Source organism: Pinus tabuliformis, chromosome 5_2 (genome assembly GCF_031772625.1).
Source record: "Pinus tabuliformis cultivar Carrire ecotype Pingquan chromosome 5_2, CPIR1, whole genome shotgun sequence".
Classification (NCBI taxonomy): Eukaryota; Viridiplantae; Streptophyta; class Pinopsida; order Pinales; family Pinaceae; genus Pinus; species Pinus tabuliformis.
In genome coordinates this window covers 116,064,969-116,084,323 of record NC_142306.1, presented here as the reverse complement: position 1 = coordinate 116,084,323, position 19,355 = coordinate 116,064,969, and the positions used below count along the sequence as shown (strand labels likewise).

At 39.2% G+C, this 19,355-nt stretch overlaps 1 pseudogene; it reads left to right on the top strand.

Moving 5' to 3' along the window:
• Positions 1-18,896, top strand: part of LOC149157768 (uncharacterized) — a 63,614-nt pseudogene extending 44,718 nt beyond the window's left edge.
• Positions 18,897-19,355: the final 459 nt, after the last annotated feature.

Genomic DNA, 19,355 nt, shown 5'->3' with positions numbered 1-19,355 from the left:
TATGAAATTTTAAGGAGTCTGTTATCTCTTAGAGGAAACCCAGTTGCAAGAAAACCTCTAAGGTAACCTCAAACCTCTTTTAGGTTGAAATTTGGCCCTTCAACCTAAAGAGGGATCTCTCCATAAAACTCAACTACTCTAGGTCATTGTAGTAGTAGGTTTTTTAATTGAGTTCTTTGGCCAAATTTAGTTTGTAGGATGAAATTTTTGTTGGGTTGTATCTAAAATACACCATTGGGAATGGAGTATAGTTTTATCAAATGATACTACAAATCTAATGAGAAGGACACAAAAATAAGGGTAGCAATAAATCCTTTGACAATTTGAGAATTTTAGAAGAAGAAAAATGAAAACAAAACAAAAATATAGCTTATAGGAAAAACAAGTACTAATGACTGATAAATATGAGAAAGGAGCATCAATGAATCCCAATCTTAGATAATAACATTTTGAGACATGAAGAAGATCTTTCATAACAAGGAAATAACTGACAGTGAACTACAACACATGCGTTTTCTGCAAATTCTCATCAAACTATAATATATTTAAAATCTGCTCAAATACACCACAATGCTAATGTTTTTACAATAAAAGCCAACCTTTTTTCCTTCTTCAGAAATTGTCTTTATAGAAAAGACTGCAAACTAAAACAAGTTTCTAGCAAAACATAATTACAAAATCTAAAAATAATAATGTACTTTATCAAATACATGCATATAAAAAACTTCCTAATCCTATCTGCATCTAAAGATCATGTTGTTTTTGGATTCATGGCTGGAGATAAGGATCAACAAGTCAAATTTGGTGAGGTGGCATCCAAGTCAACAATTGTCCATGAGCTTTTTCCTCACGAAATCCTAAAAAATAGGGTCTAGTGATCCCTTCAAAAATAAAAAACCGTGATATCTGTTAGAAAACCGAGAGAGGTTTTTCTAAATGGATCCGTTTTCGACACAAATGTCTCTCAATTTCACAAAATTTGTTTTCATTTGTCTCAAAAGCATGCCCTAAATTATTGTGTTGTACAGGAAAAATAGAGTTTTAATTGGCCATTTTTATCGAAAACGCCGATAAGCCCGTTGTCAGTAAATTTCTTCAAAAAAAATTATCAGAACATTAAAGCATTAATAGCCCTGCTATCGATGATTTCCCTATTTATTACAACTAAAATGTTGACATTGATACTGTAACATTTTCTTAAAAAAAACAACAAAGTTAATGTAATAACAATTGGCTTCACGGGGATGTTGTCAATCATAGATGGCAGCAAGAACCCAATAGACCAGAGCCCTTATCCATTGGGCATCTCCCAACTAGTAACCCTGCAACATGTAAATTGTACCACACTTAAGTCCATACTAAAATCGCAAACTAAAAACTAAACTGGAAATTCACATGAATGCTAAAAATTCACTACTACTATAATCAAATCCACACTCTAACTCTAGTATCAACCTAAACACCAACTGCTAAAAACTAAAAGCTAAAATTCCAAAATGAAAGGATGCTCAAACTTGTGAGCTTATTCATGTACAACTTCCTACCCTATTCCAACCAGTCAACTGCAGGGTCAAGTGATCTCAAATTTCCAGTGCAACCAGTCAAGTAAATGGCCATTTGACTGCAACATATTTAAATTGTCCCCAGTTAAGAAGAAAAATTCAAAAAATGACAACTCAACATTAGAACTAAATCCATCTCCAAGCTTCATCCATTTAAAAAAAATCTAGTGCCTACTTCCAAAAATTCCACAAAATTCTCTTTTCCTGATGATTGGAACATACTTGAAAAAGGGTCTTCAAAAACATAGACTATTTCTTTCTCTTGATGATCACCAAAAAGACAAGAATATCCTTCATCTTTCACTGTTGGTTGTTCTATGTCAAGAAGTATTTCATTTGCTTGATCCTTAATAAGAATTCCATTCACATCAAAGAAAAGATTTGCACATACTTGAAAATATTCAAATGCAACATCCACATTATTCATAACAGGAATATCCTTTTGACTATCAAAAAAATCTGATTTTGTTACTTCAAAAGGTGAAAATACCTTAATGACATCTTTGTTTTCAAATGAATCTAGGACAACCTTTTCTTCTTGATTGTTTCCCTTAAACTCTAATTCGTAACTGTCATGAACTAATTCATTGTCTAGAGTTTCCAGGCATGCAATTTTAGAACTCCATTTTTCACAAGTTTCTTCTTGAGACAAAAACCCAGAAAATGGTTGATTTTAAAATATATATAAATGAATGTCCCTATCATTTTCTTGGTCATTTGAAGAATGCTAAAAAAATTGTTGAATATCTCACAAAAAGGTTGGTAAGGTTGTTGTACATTTTCATCAAACTCATGGAATGGCATAATATTGTCATCATTAAGATTCTGCTCAATTTGATTTTCAGCTAAGGGATAGGTTATTGTTTGCTTAAAACACTCTTGAGCTTTATGACAACTAGTCTCTACTAGTTATTCCAGATGAAAAGATATTTCAAATAGGGCTTATTTGATTTCCTCATCCATTAAACCTTCATTATCAATGTCAATTCCCACATATTGAATAAATCTTTTGAAATATTCAAAACAATTCCCAAAAAGTGATGAAGATTGGAGCATTCCTTATAATTCTTGTAGAAAATAGTATGAAAATCTATAAGAGAATAAAGACTAGCAGGTGACAACCTTTCATACCAGGATCTTGCCTTTTCTTCTAAGCTTTCCATAAACATTTTCATCAGCCAGTCCTCATGAAATTTAACCCCAAGCCCATGTATATGCATATGAAATTTTTCCAAATGAAGAGTAGCATCATCCTCATCCTCATACTTGAATCTTAGCAAATATAATTACCAATCCATACGAGGAATATGATTTGGAAATCTAGGAATATGAGTACAATTCATAGGAACATACCTCGCAGATTATGGACTCATCTCAAGACAATGGAGTTGCCAAATAGTGCTTTAGATAACTGAGTCTTTTGCTAGTGGATTCCTCATGAAATTTTTTACCTATAGATTCAGTTGAGAAAGGAGTCGCCAGGTGAATGTTGCACAACCTTTCTATGTATGTCCTATGTTCACCATGAGAGAGTAGATCTGATCTTTTTCATTCTCCCTGGGATGATTTGACATGAAATTTTGCATCCCTAGTAATGACACCAAAATGTTATCACTTAGGGAAAATCCTGACTGTGAGAAAAACCCTAAGGTAACCTCAAACCTCTTTTAGGTTAAAAGTTGGCCCTTCAACCTAGAGAGGGATCTCTCCCTAAAACTCAACTACTCTAGGTCATTGTAGTAGTAGGTTTTGCAATTGGGTTCCATGGCCAGATTTAGTTTGTAGGATGAAAATTTGGTTGGGTTGTATCTAAAACACACCACTGGGCATGGAGTCCAGTTTTATCAAATGATGCTACAAATCTAATGAGAAAGACACAAAATGCAGGGTAGCAATAACTCCATTGACAATTTGAGAAATTTAGAAGAAGAAAACGGAAATAAAACAGAAATATAGTTCATATGAACAACAAGTACTAATGACTGATAATTATGATAAAGGGGCATCAATGAATCCCAATCTCAGATACTAACATTTTCATACATGAAGAAGATATTTCATAACAAGGAAATAACTGAAAAGGAACTGCAACACATGAGTTTTCTGTAAATGCTCATCAAACTGTAATATATTTAAGATCTGTTCAAATACACCACAATGCTAATGTTTTTACAATAAAATCCAACCTTTTTTCCTTCTTCAGAAATTGTCTTTATAGAAAACACTGCAAACTAAAACACGTTTCTAGCAAAACATAATTACAAAATCTAAAAATAATAGCGTACTTTATCAAATACATGCATATAGAAAACTTCCTAATCTTATATGCATCTAAAGATCATGTTGTTGCTGAATTCATGGCTGGAGATAAGGATTAGCAAGTCGAATTTGGTGAGGTGGCATCCAAGTCAACAATTGGCCGTTAGCTTTTTCCTCACGAAATCCTGAAAAATGGGGTCTAGTGATCCCTTCTAAAATCCAAAATCATAATAATTGTTAGGAAATCGAGAGAGACTTTTCTAAATGGATCCGTTTTGGACGCAAACCTCTTTAGGTTTCATAAAATTCATTCTCATTTGTCTGGAAATCATGCCCTAAATTATTGTCGGATGAATAAAACTCGATATATCTTTTTTCAGTTTTAGGGAGCGACAAAAAGAAATAAAAATAATTGCTCAGATATTCTTCATAGGAGTTTTACGAGCCCGAAGAAGGTAAATCAGGGGGGTTTTTCAGTTTAAGAGCAATAAAAGTCCCAAAAAAGAATGTTCTCATTCAAAGTCAAATTTGGTAAAATCTTCATAAAAACACTAAAAGATCATCAGAGCATAAGTAAAATTTGACAGAATAGCGAGATGGTACATAATTAAACAAGATAGGAATGAATAGCTTCAATTTCAAAGACTAGCTAAAGTGAGTCATACCTCTAGAGTGACTATAAGAAGGGTGGAAAACCCTCATTTTCATTGTTTGAAGTTTATGAGAGTGCTCTGGAGAGAAAAAGGATCAGAACTTTCTCGAGTGATTGTAAGCAATCTAGGCGACCATTCAATGTTCTGTCAGTTGTAGGTTTGATCCTTATCTTGTATTTGAACCCTTAATTTTTGTTTGTTGCTGGTAAATTTAGCATTTTTTAGAAATCCCTAGGTATCTTAGCCAGGGAACGCAGTCACCCAGGTCATGGGGCACGTTAAACACCTTTCCCGTGAAGAGGAAGGGCGTTAGCATGCTCTATGAGTAAAGGAGGGCCGCGTTAGTCGGCCAAGCGCGAGAATAGTTTGAGTTTCTTGATTTACCAGGGTTTTCTTTTAGCTAGAAATTGATCAAAGGGTTGTGTGATGCATTGATCAATCTTATAAGATGAGTCTTTGGAAAGAAAGATCCCATGACGAAGAGGAACTACAAATGATGAATGATCTAGCATGTTTGGCAGCTTTGAGACGATGTGGGTTGCTAAAGTATGCCAGAATTGACCTGATGAAAAGTCAAGAGGATCTCTTGAGTTGGATTATCCAACGGTGGGATGAACAATAGGGATTGTTCAGGATTTGGGACCATGAGCTCTCAATTGAGCGAGATGATATATATTTCCTCACTAGTTTATCGTGTAGAGGTGCACGAGTAAACTTGACAGGAGGGAGAGCAGATTTGAGGACCACTGTGGAGTTGATCTGAACACATTGCACTGAAGGCAGTCGACCAGTGAGCAACATGATTCCAATAGTGCGGATAGCATCAAGATCGTTGAGGTCTATTCTATGGATGATCGTGCACTTGGCAGGGGCTAAGAGTCAACATGTGGCTACAAAAGCCCAAGTGCTACTGGCATTGGATTACTTGCAGTCGCAAGTGTTCAACCGATATGAGGGAGTCCTCCAACAGGTGAAAGAAGAGTTTACAACATGTAAGGCATGGGCCCAAAGAGAGTTTGGGTATGGCACTTTGATCATATCCTTCATACTAGAGAGAGTGCTCGTGATGAGGCCTCAAGTGAATCTTGGTAAAGTCGGTCCTAGGGAACCTAGACAGGATCGATGGGCAGCCCTAGTACCTCCAACATGAGGGGGGGCATTTAGACATTTCTTTGAGGATGACTTATTTCAGTGGATCAGAGCCCAGATACCCATCATTGAGGATTATCCGTATGACGACATGAACTATACGGGGGATCCGGAACTGATATTGCCACCCAGCACTCAGTGGGGATCACTAGATAAGAGGATAGATAAAATTTAAAACTGGCTTTTGCATTTTGAAGTTTATGCAAAAAAAATGATTTATGGGTGAAAAAAATTGACATGAAGCATTTTCTTGACACATATGTGGCACTGGTTCATCTTGGGGGTATGCCTCGCCATGCTAGGTGAGGTGATCAACTACCTGGGGATGGAGCAGTAGCAAAGGTTGCGACAGTCGCCAAAGAGGGAGATGACACACATAATCTATGTGAGGTTGCTAAGAACCTTGAAGGTTTGAGCATGGGTGTGTTGCCTCTTCCCATAAGAGAGATATTTATCCACATGCAGCGACACACAATGGATGTGCCAAAGCAGTTTTTGGTGCCTATGAGGTGGTTAGCTAGAGCAGTGATCTCTTACCTTGAGCAGCAAGCTTAGTAAGAGTATATTATGGCCATCGGGTGTTAGAGCGAGGCTTAACAGAGCCATTTTTGTATTAAAACACCCAAGTTTTGGGAATTTTTGATGTAAACAGACTGGAAACAATATATATATATATATATGTATGTATGTATGTATGTATGTATATATTATGGCGTATTATGTATGTATGTATGTATGTATGTATGTTGTATGTATGTATGTTGTTGTATGTATTATTATTATGATGATTTTAAAATTTTTTATGATGAAAATTTTACACTCATGCATGTAACTATAAAGAATGTGACAAATTCCAATCCAATACATAATTTGCCAATGAATCAGCTAATGCATTAGATTCTCTAGGAATGTGTTCATAAGTAATAAACTCGAATTGATATTCTAAAAGTCGTACCCTTAAAAAGTAACGTAACAAGATTGGATTGTGAATGTGATAATGATTAGTCAAGTGCATAACAACAAGCTGAGAGTCTAACCTGACCACCAGATTGGAGATGTCACGAGATGTAGCTTCAGTAAGGAGTTCGATAACGGACATGTACTCAGCAATATTATTGGTGGCATAACCAAGAAAAACCCCTCTAGAACTAAGTAGTTATAACTCATGTGTATAAAGAACCCAAGCAGTTGATTCAATGTGTCATGTGTGACAAATGGCACCATCCACATATATGACATATGGTAAGGGTGATGAAGACATATGTGAAAAGAGAGACATGTATGAGACAAATACCCATTTAAAAGCCAAAAATATCCAGACACTCCAAAAGAAGAAAAACTTATATATATAAAATTACAAAGAAAATTCCCAATAGAGCATTGGGCGAAATACTTTTTCAGATAGAGCATGTTATGAGGCTCTGTGAGTGGGATTCCATTGCATTCCTGAAGTTCATAGGCTCCTTTAGAAAGAACCTTAGTAACAACATATGGACCGACCCATAATAGTTGAAGTGTTCCTACCCCTAAGAGACCATGATTTTGATCGTAAATTAAGATGTGGTCATCATCTTGGTAAGATAGAGGCTTCACATGTTTGTCGTATTGAGCTTTGACTGATCGCTTATGTGCTTCGAGAGCCAGTGCGACATCTCGACAAGTCTCATCCAACTGATTTAGTGATGGCAATCACTCTTCTTTGGCAGTAGTGTCAGGAAGGAGTTCAACAACTAGTTTGAGGGAGGGAATCTGACACTCGATAGGAAGAATTGCTTCCAGGCCGTAGGCAAGCTGAAATCGTGTGAAGCCTGTACCATTTTTCACTCACATTTGGTATGCCCAAAGTGCAGAATATAACATTCAATGCTAGCGGGTTTTATGATTTCCTACTAACTGGCGGATCATGGTCTTGAGGACGCCATTGACGGCTTCCACCTAGCCATTAGTCTTTGGGTAGTAGGAAGAAGAATGTTCTTTCCGAAAACCGAGAAAATATGTTAATTCAAACATCATATGGTTTTGATAGTTGGAGCCATGGTCTATAACGATCATGTGGGGTACACCGAAATGACATATTACATGATTAAATAGGAATAAAGCAATGGTTTCTCCATTAGCACAAAAAGTGGGAATGGATTAAACCCATTTCGTGAAGTAATCTACAGCAACAACAATGTACTTGTGTCCATCATATGAAGTGGGATTACAAGTGATGAAATCAATGTCACATTTAGAAAAGGGGCCGATGAAAATAACTGGGTGAAGAGGTGTAGGGGGTGCACGAATTTTCTTTATGTAGATTTGACAAGGATGACATTGTTGGACTACAATAATAAAGTCTTTGAACAAGGTTGGCCAGTAGTATCCTGTGCAAAAAAAATTATGGACAGTTGCCATGCCAGAAAGGTTATCACCACATGCCCCAGAATGGTAGTCTTTAAGAACGTGTTCCACCTTGGCATGTGTAAGAACACATCAAAGAACTAAGTTAGTGCCATGATGATATAGAGTATCATTCAACACTAAGTAGTGCTTAGCTTGGTGGTGGATTCAACAATGGTCGTTTGACGATAGATCTAGGCAAAAACGTTGTGTTTGGAGCTAAACAAGAATGTCTCTGTACCAATGATCAATAGATTCAACTAGATAGACAGATTCATCAGGCATAGGATCATGGACTACTTCATTTGGGTCAACCCTGGGAAGGTCCAACAACAATTCGGCGAAGACTAGGGATTTTTTAGCCTTGGCAGTGTTGAAAACTATATCAAATTATTGGAGGATCACAATCCATTTGGAATATTTTCCTCCAATAACTTGACGAGACAAAATGTGTCTCATGGGATTTGCTAGGGCAATGACAATAGTCTGTCGCAAAAAGATATAGTGTCGGAAGAGATTAACAGTGAAAACAATTGTTAAGGATAGTTTCTCCACATGGGAATACTGTAGTTCAAGCCTGACAAGGCCTTTCGAGAGATAGTAAACCACATGCTCACTGTGATCATCATGAGTTTGAACAAGAACTATGTCAATGGAGGATGGTAAGGCTGCCAAGTATAAAAGAAATTCACGTGCATGGTTAGGAGGACTAAGTAGTGGGGCTCATATGAGTGCCTATTTCAAGGCATCAAATGATCATTGAGCTTGATCATCCCACAAGTAAGGTACTCCTTTCTCGAGTATATGTATACAACCCTTCATTAATTCGGCATAGTTTATGATGAAACGACATAAGAAGTTTGCCTTCCCTTGCAAAATTTGGAGTTTTAAGATGGATTGTGGTGCGAGAAATTGAGAAATCGCCTTTACCTTATCGGGATTAACCTATATCCTGTGTTTAGGTACAATGAACCCAAGAAGATGCCTAGATTCGAAAAAAATACGCACTTATGTAGATTCAGATGGATGTTATAGAACTTACACCTAAGAAAGATCACTCCAAGATGAGTTAAGTGTTCGACTCGTTTCCGGGAATGAGTTGGAAGATCATCCAAGTAAGCTTGAACAATAAGTTTGATATCGTGAAAGACATAATCTTTATCCCTCTGAAAGGTTTCACTCACATTCTTGAGACCGAATGGAAGCTTTTGATGTGCAAATATGCCCCAAGGACATATGAAAGCAGTTTTTTTCTGGTCATCAGGTGTGATATAAATCTGGTTATACCCCGAGAAGCCATCCATGAAGGAGAAATATTCACAACTAGTGTAATCGTCGATTATGTGGTCAATGAACGAAGTTGGATAGTTTTCTTTTGGACATGCGTCATCCAAATCATGATAGGCTACACAAACACGAATGGTACCTTGTTTTTTGTCTACAGGAACCAGATTAGAAACCCATTCAGTTAAGGGAATGGGTAGATAAAACCAACACTTAACAGTTTTTTGACTTCAGTCTTGATAGTTGTTGTTTTTCTAGGGTGGACTAGTTGAAGTCTTTTCCAGACAGGCCTCGAATTGTCGTGAATCTCGATTTCATGCTCGATAATAGAAGGACCTATGTCGGGCATTTCCTCATAAGAAGTGAAGACATCATGGAATTCCTTAAAAATGCAGGTGAAGATCGTAATTTCCTCAGGACTGCAGTCATCTCCAATCTGAATGTTTTCCACGCTACCTGTTTTCACCCAGATATCGATGAGAATAGTATTTGAAATATTTCCCAAGTTACCTTGTGAATCCATAGTTTGGACATTTGTATAAGACGAAGGAACAATATTAGGTGGATCAAAAGGCATAATTTGTAGAGATGTCACGGGAATCAGATATCAAAGTGTGGTGATGACAATCATCCCAAGGTCGCCCTTATAAAAACATGATCTCTTGAATAACTTCGTCCGAAGGTAGGACTTCATTGAGGAGATTGTTAGAAAGAGTGGTGATGGGAGAGGAAGTGGTACCATCAGTCGTAACCAAAGTAGCGGAAGAATCAAACATAGATTGAATGGCTTGATAAGCCAATTCAGCTAGAGAAAGCAACATATGTTATCTATAGGAATCAATGTCTTAAGGGGTCGGAAAGATCCAGGGATCAGTAGGGACATTAGGAATGGTAGAGACCATTGAAATCGTCTTTGAAACCTTAGGCGTCAAGAGAGGAAAACAACATAAAAGGGAGGAACCCTTGAAAAGGCCAGTACCAACAATGGCATAGGAGTCAGGTATACCACCCACTAAAGGCATGGTGCCGCTAGGTAACAAGGAGTAATCTGGGGTACAAAAGCATAGCTGATCCAATGTGACTATTTTCCCATCTAAAGGGAAGAGGATGAGTTGGAAGAGTGAAGAAACAATGGCAGTCATGGCATAAGTCCAACTGCGTCCCAAAAGCAGATTATAGTCGAGATGATGATCTACGACTTCAATAACCACTATTACTATTTTCCCACTCAGAGTGATGGGGTACCTGGAAAGGTATCCTTTCAAGATGAAAGTGTGGCCATCAAATGCTTTGAGGGAACTCAACTGCGGTGAAAGAGTGGGAGAAATCGGGCTGAGCCAACATGAATTGGACATTACGCAGGTTGAAGCACCTTCATTAATGATAGTTCGATGGATATCTTTTCCTTTCGATATAACTTGCACCTAAAATGCAAGTTGATGGGAAAGGAAAGGCTTACTTTTTTCCATGTCAAAAATTGCTAGTGTGGAATCTTGAGGGTCAATTCAACCAATTGTCGAAAGCAAAGCTTTCCTTTGCGTTGGACAGGTTTGTAATACTTCAAGCGAAGACATGGCAGACGGTGCTTGCACCAAATCTTCTACAATATTGTAGTTTTGGGGAGCACGTGCAAAGTTGTTGTGTGTCATCTGATGAAGTGTCCCTTTGGGGGGACAGATCACAAGGTTAGCGATGGGCATTTTGATATGAAGATCGGTAGGCGATGTTGGATTCGAACTCGAGGCAGTTTCTAGAGCATTGGTGACTTGAGTTCCATCATTATTGCCTCGCATTTGTAGATAAACACTTTCAAAGGTGTAAACAGTTAATGATATTTCACAAGAGGAAGGAGGATGACAACCATCTTTGCCCCCTTGCAGGGGTTGCAGTGGGTTTGATATGAGGTGTTTTTGTTGCTGAGCAGGGAAAGGGTTGTTGAGCACTGCAGGAGTCTGACCAGTCTCCTTTTGTGCAAGAAGGTTTGTGCATTCTTGAAGGCGAGGACATTTGTAAGTCATGTGGTCCTCCACACAGATCTTGCAAGGGAACAAGACAATTTTTTCCTTCCTGGTATTAGATTTAGCAATAGGTTTTTGTTTGGGGTTGTTCTGCGAAGGAAGATGCTCCTCAAAAGGATAGGTATTTTTCTTATTCTTCTTATTCTTACCGCTAGGTTTTTGTGTAGACTTCACAAAGTTTACTGCAGCGATTGGAAGAGTAGTTGATTGGGAAGTAGGAGCGGTATCAACAGATAGCTGGGAAGCTTTCCTATTGAGTTGTTTGACAACAGCCCAGAGGTAGTGTTGACGAGGACATCAACGTGCGCACCGAGTTACTAAGTAGCAGGAGCATTGGAATTTAGAGGGGAATAGAGGAGTATATCGTAGAGTGTGCCATATTGAAGGTAGATCAAATATAAATGTTGGGCACGACGAATGGATTAGTCTTTCGTGACCACACCAGCTATAAAACATCCTTGGAAACGGGGGGGAGAAGTGACTTGCAGAACAAATATGCTAACAAGTGATTCAGAATGGAGACTTTGACAAGCCTCCACTTGCGTCTCCATTCATGGATATGATCAAATATTTGGGTAGAGGTGTCTTGGCATAGAGTAGTGAGGAGTTTTGTTCCAGCTCCATAGTGGATAGGAAGTTGGAAGTGCTTTAAGAATTCCATTTCCAGGGCACCAAAGGTATTGACTAACGCACATTGAAACTCAGTGTACCACATGGCAGCATTGCCAGTAAGGGTGTGCAGGAAGAGTTTGAGCCGGATACTGTCATCAATCATGGAGTTCGATACACACCATAAATGGTAAGTGGTGAAATGCGTAGTCAGATCATCCCCTTGTTTCCCTTCGAATTTTGGAATCTCTGCGGGTATCTGGTGCAGGATTAGAGGCCAATGCAAGTTGTGATTGACGGGGTCATTAGCCAGCTTATATAGATCAGGGATATCAAATGTTGCCAGAAAAAGCAAAGGTGTAGGTGCCCTTGAATCTGACCAAGGTGGTGTAGGATGAATTGAAGGACCAGGAGGTCCCCCCATCAAGTTGTTTCCAACAGGATACATGGGATTCATCAGATAATAACTTCTTGGTTGTGGTGGTGCAGTCATATAAGGTGGCAGTCCATATGGGATATTAGGCTAGGTGGAAAAAGACTGGTTTCCCCCTGGATAGAAAGTGCCCCCATGACTCAATTATGGTTGAGGAGGGGGTTCCCAAATGGATGTAGCAAGACCGAGTTGAGGGATACCGCTGGCCACATAGTTTGCAGTAGGCACATGACTGACACTAGAATAGTGTCCACTTGGAGGAGGTAAGTCGATAAGCAAATAACCAGGTTGTCCTATAGGTGGAAGGGGAATAAAAATGCCCCCCAACAAGTATATGCATGTTGGGAACATTGCCCCCAAGCATGTGAACCTGGGGGATAGAACCTAGCAATGGGTTCCAACCAAAAGGGTTGTTGAAAGCACATGTTCTAACAACACTACTAGGATCAATAGTCGATAGTCCAGGAGCTGACACAAAAGGGGTGGAGACTAGGATGTACTGGACTCCACTCATAACTGGTGTAACAAGGTTGCTTGGACTAGACATAGTCTGAATAGCAGTTGTGTAGTACCGACCATAGATGGTGGAAGTTATGGTGGAGCAAAATTGTCCACAAAGGACCACAACCCATTAGTCGCCATAAGAATATTGGATGTGGGAACTAATGAAGACATGACAAGTACAGGTGATGCCCGAACCAACATTGGACCAAGAGGATTGGTGAGAGGAGGATTGTAAGGAGGTACAACTCCTTCATGGAAAAAGTCCTCAGGTAGTAAGGTTTCTTGGGAAGTGTTATGTGATTCAGTGTTGGACACTGGAGACTGATTTCCTGAAGAGGGAGAATTCGACTCACCAAGGCTCGACAGGTCCTCCAGGGTCAGTGGAGGAAGACCTTGTTCTCATCTAGATAAACGGCGAGGGTTAAATGTAGCCACAGTGACATATATATTTTATAATAATAATAAAAAGTGATATTTGTTATAGTCTCAGTGTCAACAATCCAGCACCTAAAAATAAAAAAATACTCTAAAGGCAATCAGCAAGCACCTAGTGAACATAACTCTGTTTGATAACCACCAATATCTGGAGATGAAACCCAGTATCATTGTGGCTAAAAGAGAGACATGGAAAAATGTATAGATATGATTACTACTGATCTTCACTTGAACCTCAGTAAGAAGGGTCCAAGTACTCTCGTGAATATGAGCACCCTCCTAAAAAACCAAATACGGAGTAGGTTCATCTGTTTAGGTACCAGGGAAGCCCGCCCCAGTCACCTTGTGTTCGTCCCTAAAACATTTGGCCACTAAGGTTACCTCAAATCACAGACACCAATGGGGGGGGTCACGGTCGTGGATAGTACACTGTGTGAGCAGGATATTTGAGTCCTCGACTCAATTCTGATATCCCCGAGGGGATCCCCAATACATATATTACCCACCAGAAATGAAATTAAAGGCGGGATACCTTCTCTCACACTTTCATTTTGTCTTGCGCTTAACGCCTTTGTTAGGGGAGTGGTCCCGGATGATATGAGTGCAACAAGATTTTACTCTCATTAATGACACTACTCTCAATTTCATGATCTTGGGTGGTTTACTCACCACTGCCTAGCCCAAGACCCTAGCTTAAACTATTATGTGTGTAAGGTCAAAAAGAGAGTTGTCGATTACTTTTATTAAGCAATTGATTTTATGTGAACTTGTATTAGTGTCTTTAGAGGGGGTGTTGACGTATGGAGTTCAATGGGACTCTTACTCAAACCATGCAAGAAAAATTCTTTAAGTTTTTCATTCAATGAAAGAGAGCTTATTACAAGGAGAGATTATACATCATTTCACCAATACACATCCAAACGTAGTAAAAACACAAGCACGAAATGTGTACATACAATGCTCTAACAACTAACCCAATATAATCAGAAAAAACCAACTGAAACAGAAAGCTAAAGTAATTTTTTCATTTTCCTTTTTTTCTGAAAATTAAATGCATTTAAGTTATTCTCTAAAGAAAAATGACCATGCAAACAACCAACCAAGAAAAATTCACAGTTGCAGATCTCAAGCCCAGACCACAAGCAACCTATCAACCTAAGAATCCACAGAGCACAGTGGATGTCAAGATAATGGTGCAGTAACGCATCCCAGGAGGACAATCAGAGTGTTAGAAGCAGAACTAATGCACTGTGCAAGAGACTGGGAATCGTTACAACCCTCTGAACTATACAGTAAGGTGTGTTACAAAGAATCAGGATGCAAAAAGGGTCCATTCAGGGTTTGAGAAGAAATTGTGAGTAGTAGAAGAGGTCAGGAAGCACACAAGGTGATCAGAATATGAATCTAGAAGAGAAGGAAGGCTTGGAGAGAAAGAGAGATATAGGAACAAGAAGAGAAAAGTCAGGAAATAAGAGTGTTCCCCAGTGGAGTCACAAATTCCAATCTAGGGATTAATGCGCGGGTGGTTGTGGTGAGAAAAACCCTCTGAGGTCTCTGAGGACCCAAGACATACGAAATTAGATGACCTGCAACTTCTCAAAGACACATGCACATGTCCATTTTAATCTAGAATCGACAAAGAATAGAAGATTTACCTCTCAATCTCTAGTGTAGTTTCACCAAAGACCTCAGTGTGACAAAGGGAAAACCTCTCCGCCCACTCCTAGAACAGAACTTGAACATAAACAAGACAAGAAGTAACCTTCACAACATATAAACCTTGACGATCAAAAACATTAACATATAAGAGAATATAAAACTAGCATGCATCTAAGAGGACTATCAATCTTGAAATCACATCAACATATAAAGAAAAGAAGTCTCAACATCATCAAGTAGACAGAACAGGAGCAGATTTATATTATTTGATGAGAGAAGAATGATTACAACCATGGTTTCTTAATCAAGTCTTCCCTTATCTCCTTGGCTCCTTTCCCTCTCTCTCTCTCAACTCTTCAACAACATAACAATACTAATCTCAATATTTTGATCTTTGTTACAATGGTCGAGCCTCTGATTTATAAATGAGGAGAGGCTCTTTCCTTGCCAATTTCTCCATGAGTTCCAATGAGGCAAAAGCTTGGATGTTGCCTCACTTTATTTCTCTTTCCATTCCCTTGTAGCTTTGTTAGGATTAGCAATGTCCTTGGTTACGACTGAGGCTGATGTTTCTTGCTTTTCGAGCTGACATTTGAGTGAATTATAGAGTGGAAGTCAGTCAACTCGCACCCTAACCTCCAAAATCCCAAAAATATCTAGTAACTCTTCCCTTTAAGCAAAACAGAGCATTAACATAGGGACTAATGTTCCTTGTTGAGTCATGGGCAGCGTTATAACGCCCTCTGTTTGTTTTTGGGGTGCATTACTCTAGAAAATGGGTCTGCAACTTAGTGTTTTTCTTCCAGTAAAAGTGTCCTTCTCCTCTGAGTCTATGAGGAGGTCATTTTGTGTAAAACAAGAAGGAGAAACTTCCTAGGAGCTAATTAATAGGTTTAAAGATGTGATTGGTAAGTTGAGCTACCCAATTGACCCCAATCATCAATGAGATTGGTTCATTAAAGTGTTGTTACCACTTACTCGCACGTCAATGACTCAACAAAAGATTGATACTCTGCAAGATGGCATGGAGAAAGAAACTTGAATTGAGTTTATGGATGGATACACACATGAGAACTGGGGGAGAAGCCTCACGCGACCCCTCTATCCTAGGACTACAACACTAGATTGTAGATCTGACAAAGAAGCTAAGGGACTTGTAACCGGCGCGACCTATGTGGCCACTTGTATGGTGTACCAATAGCCATATTGAGGGGCATAATGCCATGGAGTGCCCAAGGTTGTGAGGCCTGAACACTCCCTCTGTACCGACGAGGTTGTCCACATCTTTACCTAGTGTTGGAGTTACGTGGATTGGTATGCAAGATCTATACACTAGCGCACTCAGTTCCATGCATTTCCAAAACCAAGAGAGTGCAACACCAACTGAGTACTGCGAAATATGCAGAACATATGGACAACTCCCTCGCCTCTGCCAATTCTACAAAAATATTCCAATGTTCTAAACAACACTTTTTGTGAATTTTGTGGCCCACCAACTCACCATGTTGATCATTGTAGAGTGTTAGATGCCCTAGTAGATCGATTGGATCGATCTTCCTATCAAATCAATGGGACTCCTCAAGGAAAAGGAGGTGGAGGAACAAGAGGGGGGAGAACAGGAGGCAGAGATCTGATCCGTTGCTAAAACTATGATCATGAGGGGCATGTCGAAAGAGATTGCCCACTACTTAGAAGACCTTAGTGTTCTTAGTGCAGGGTTAACACACATGCAACAGAATATTATCCAAAGTTGATTTCCATATGGGAAGAGTGAAACTACCAACATGGAAAAAATTTAACCAATGTTGAACCAAGGCTACCTGAGACAGCTCCCCTCTTAAATACTAATATAGTTTCCCGAGGAGGGAAGGAGACCGGAACTAACTTTGGAGTCGCAAAACAACCAAGAATCATAAAACTGGCCTCACCAAAGTGCTCATACGATTCTGATCAATAGAAGTAGTACTAAAAAGAAGTCGCAAAGACTTTTAACAAATTGACTCTAAGTGGTGAGCCCCAAGGAGAACAACCAGGGTTTTCAAAATCTAGGAGCCCAAACCTATCACAACTCAATACTCGACCCATAATGAAATGGTTCAGGCTGTTTCTGTAGATTGTGATGAACGATCAGATGCTCGGGCAATTATGGGAAAGTCTTAAAGTTGTTTTCAAGGATGGGTTGGCCGAGGAAGGATTCATTTTTTCCAACTTACCCAAAAGAATCTCCAAGAGAGTTCGTAGGAACAAGAAGAGAACAGGGAGGAAGTTCCATATTGATGCTCAGATTACGGGTTTTCAAATCAAGGATACAATGTTAGACCTAGGCTCATATGTGAATATCCTGCCAAGGAAAACCTGGGAGGCCTTAGCAAGGTTGAAGTTGGCGTTCTCTCCAATTCATCTATGCATGGTGAATCAATATTGTATACTCATGGTTGGAAGGCTAGAATATGTAGAAGTTGACATAGTAGGGATGAAAACTTATGTTTATTTTGAAGTAATAGATATTATGGGGGACAAACACCCTTATCTAACATTTCTTAGAATAATCTATGCCTTTGAGAATTACATGATAATCGATGTAAAGAAGGAGATGATGACCTTTTAAGTGTAGGGATTTAGAGTGATCCAACCCCCAGACCCATACCAAGGGATAAGGTTGACTAATTTGGAAGATGACAAAGAAGAACCTGAGTTGTTGGATCATCTATATCAGCTGATGGTGGAAAGGAGAGAATATTATATTAATCTAACAGTAGCAGGATTGATCAACTGGAGGATCATTCAGAGCTTGGAGGTTGGATCCAAGGTTGCATGGGATAAATGGCAGCAAGGCAGACACGATATCAACACCACGTGATACTCCATGATCCATCGTATCAACTGGGTTGGTACTGAGGTACAAGAATTCCCTATTTTTAATGGCATGGGCTTTGTTACTAATTTTCTTAATGAAGTTGATGCAATCGTCTCTGAAGTACACAAAGTGCCCTTACTGGATTTCACCTTACAAGCAACATCAACAAGGTGGTAGAGATCTCACCGCAACCATCTCAGAGAATGGCAGTAGATTAAGATAGCGATGAGAGTCAGATTCGGGTATTCATAGGACTACCCACAAAACTTCATTAAGTACTAGGGAAGCTCTGACCCTCAGCAACACCTGCAAGATTGTAAGGCCAGATGGATCAAGGAAGGAATTCTAGAGGACTTGTGGGTGCACAACTTTGTACACACCTTAGGGACATTTCCGAAGGCATGGTACGTAAAGGAAGAGATAAGAAGACGGATCGATGATTGGGACTGTATGGCAGTTCAATTTATCAGCGACTTTTCCTTCACAGATAGTGACAAAAGGATAACAACTGCTTTGCAAGCCATTAAAATGGTTTTTCTCATGGCAGTGCAATTGACGGAGGGATGTATAGACCATAACACCTTTGAGCATATATATGAATCCAAATTCCATGAAGTCGTAGCTTGTGGAAAGATAGAATGGGAGCCTAATGAAGATGATTTGGAGGAATTGAGACATCTGACATTCAAGGAAACTGAGGGGGAATGAAGTGTTGAATATGGGCTTGTAACTGATGGTCCGCAACTACTACCTCTGAAGTTGCGGAAACACAACATTGGCATTGATGAGAAGCCAAAGTTAGCCTCGATTGGAGATTACTGGGATGAGCAGAGTACCAAGGAAATCTTTGATCTCCTAAGAGAATATGAAGACTTGTTCCCTTCATCTGTTGTGAAGCTTAAAGGGATTAAGGGAGAGTTAGGGGAGATGAATATTGTGCTTAAACCTGATGCAAATCCAGTGAAACATCAGTCATATAGGCTAAACCTAAGAGTCAAAGAGAAGGTGAAGAAGGAGATAGACAAGATGTTGGCAGCATGGCTTATCTTCCTAGTTGACGAGGCTGAGTGGGTTATTCCAATTGTTATATAGAACAAAAAGGACGTTAAATAAATTCGGGTCTATGTGGATTACTGGAGTTTGAACAATGCATGTGTTCATGATCCCTTCCCCACCCCTTTTAGCGATGAAGTTCTAGACAATGTGGTAGGAAACGAAGCTTACTCTTTTACAGATGGATTCTCTGGTTACCATCAAGTCCAGATTGCGGAGGAAGACAAGAAGAAAACCACATTCACCATTGAATGGGGATCCTATGCGTACCATGTCATGCCTTTTGGACTCAAGAATGTGCCAACAATATTCTCAAGAATTGTAATCGTTTCTTTCAGGGATTATATTCACAGGTTTCTAGAGGTTTACATGGATGACTGGACCATCTACAGTTTACTAAAAAAGCATTCCAGTTTGCTCTGAGTGATGTTTGACTGTTGTAGACAATTATAGATCTCCCTAAACCTGAAAAAGTGCATATTCATTGTCCCTTTTGGA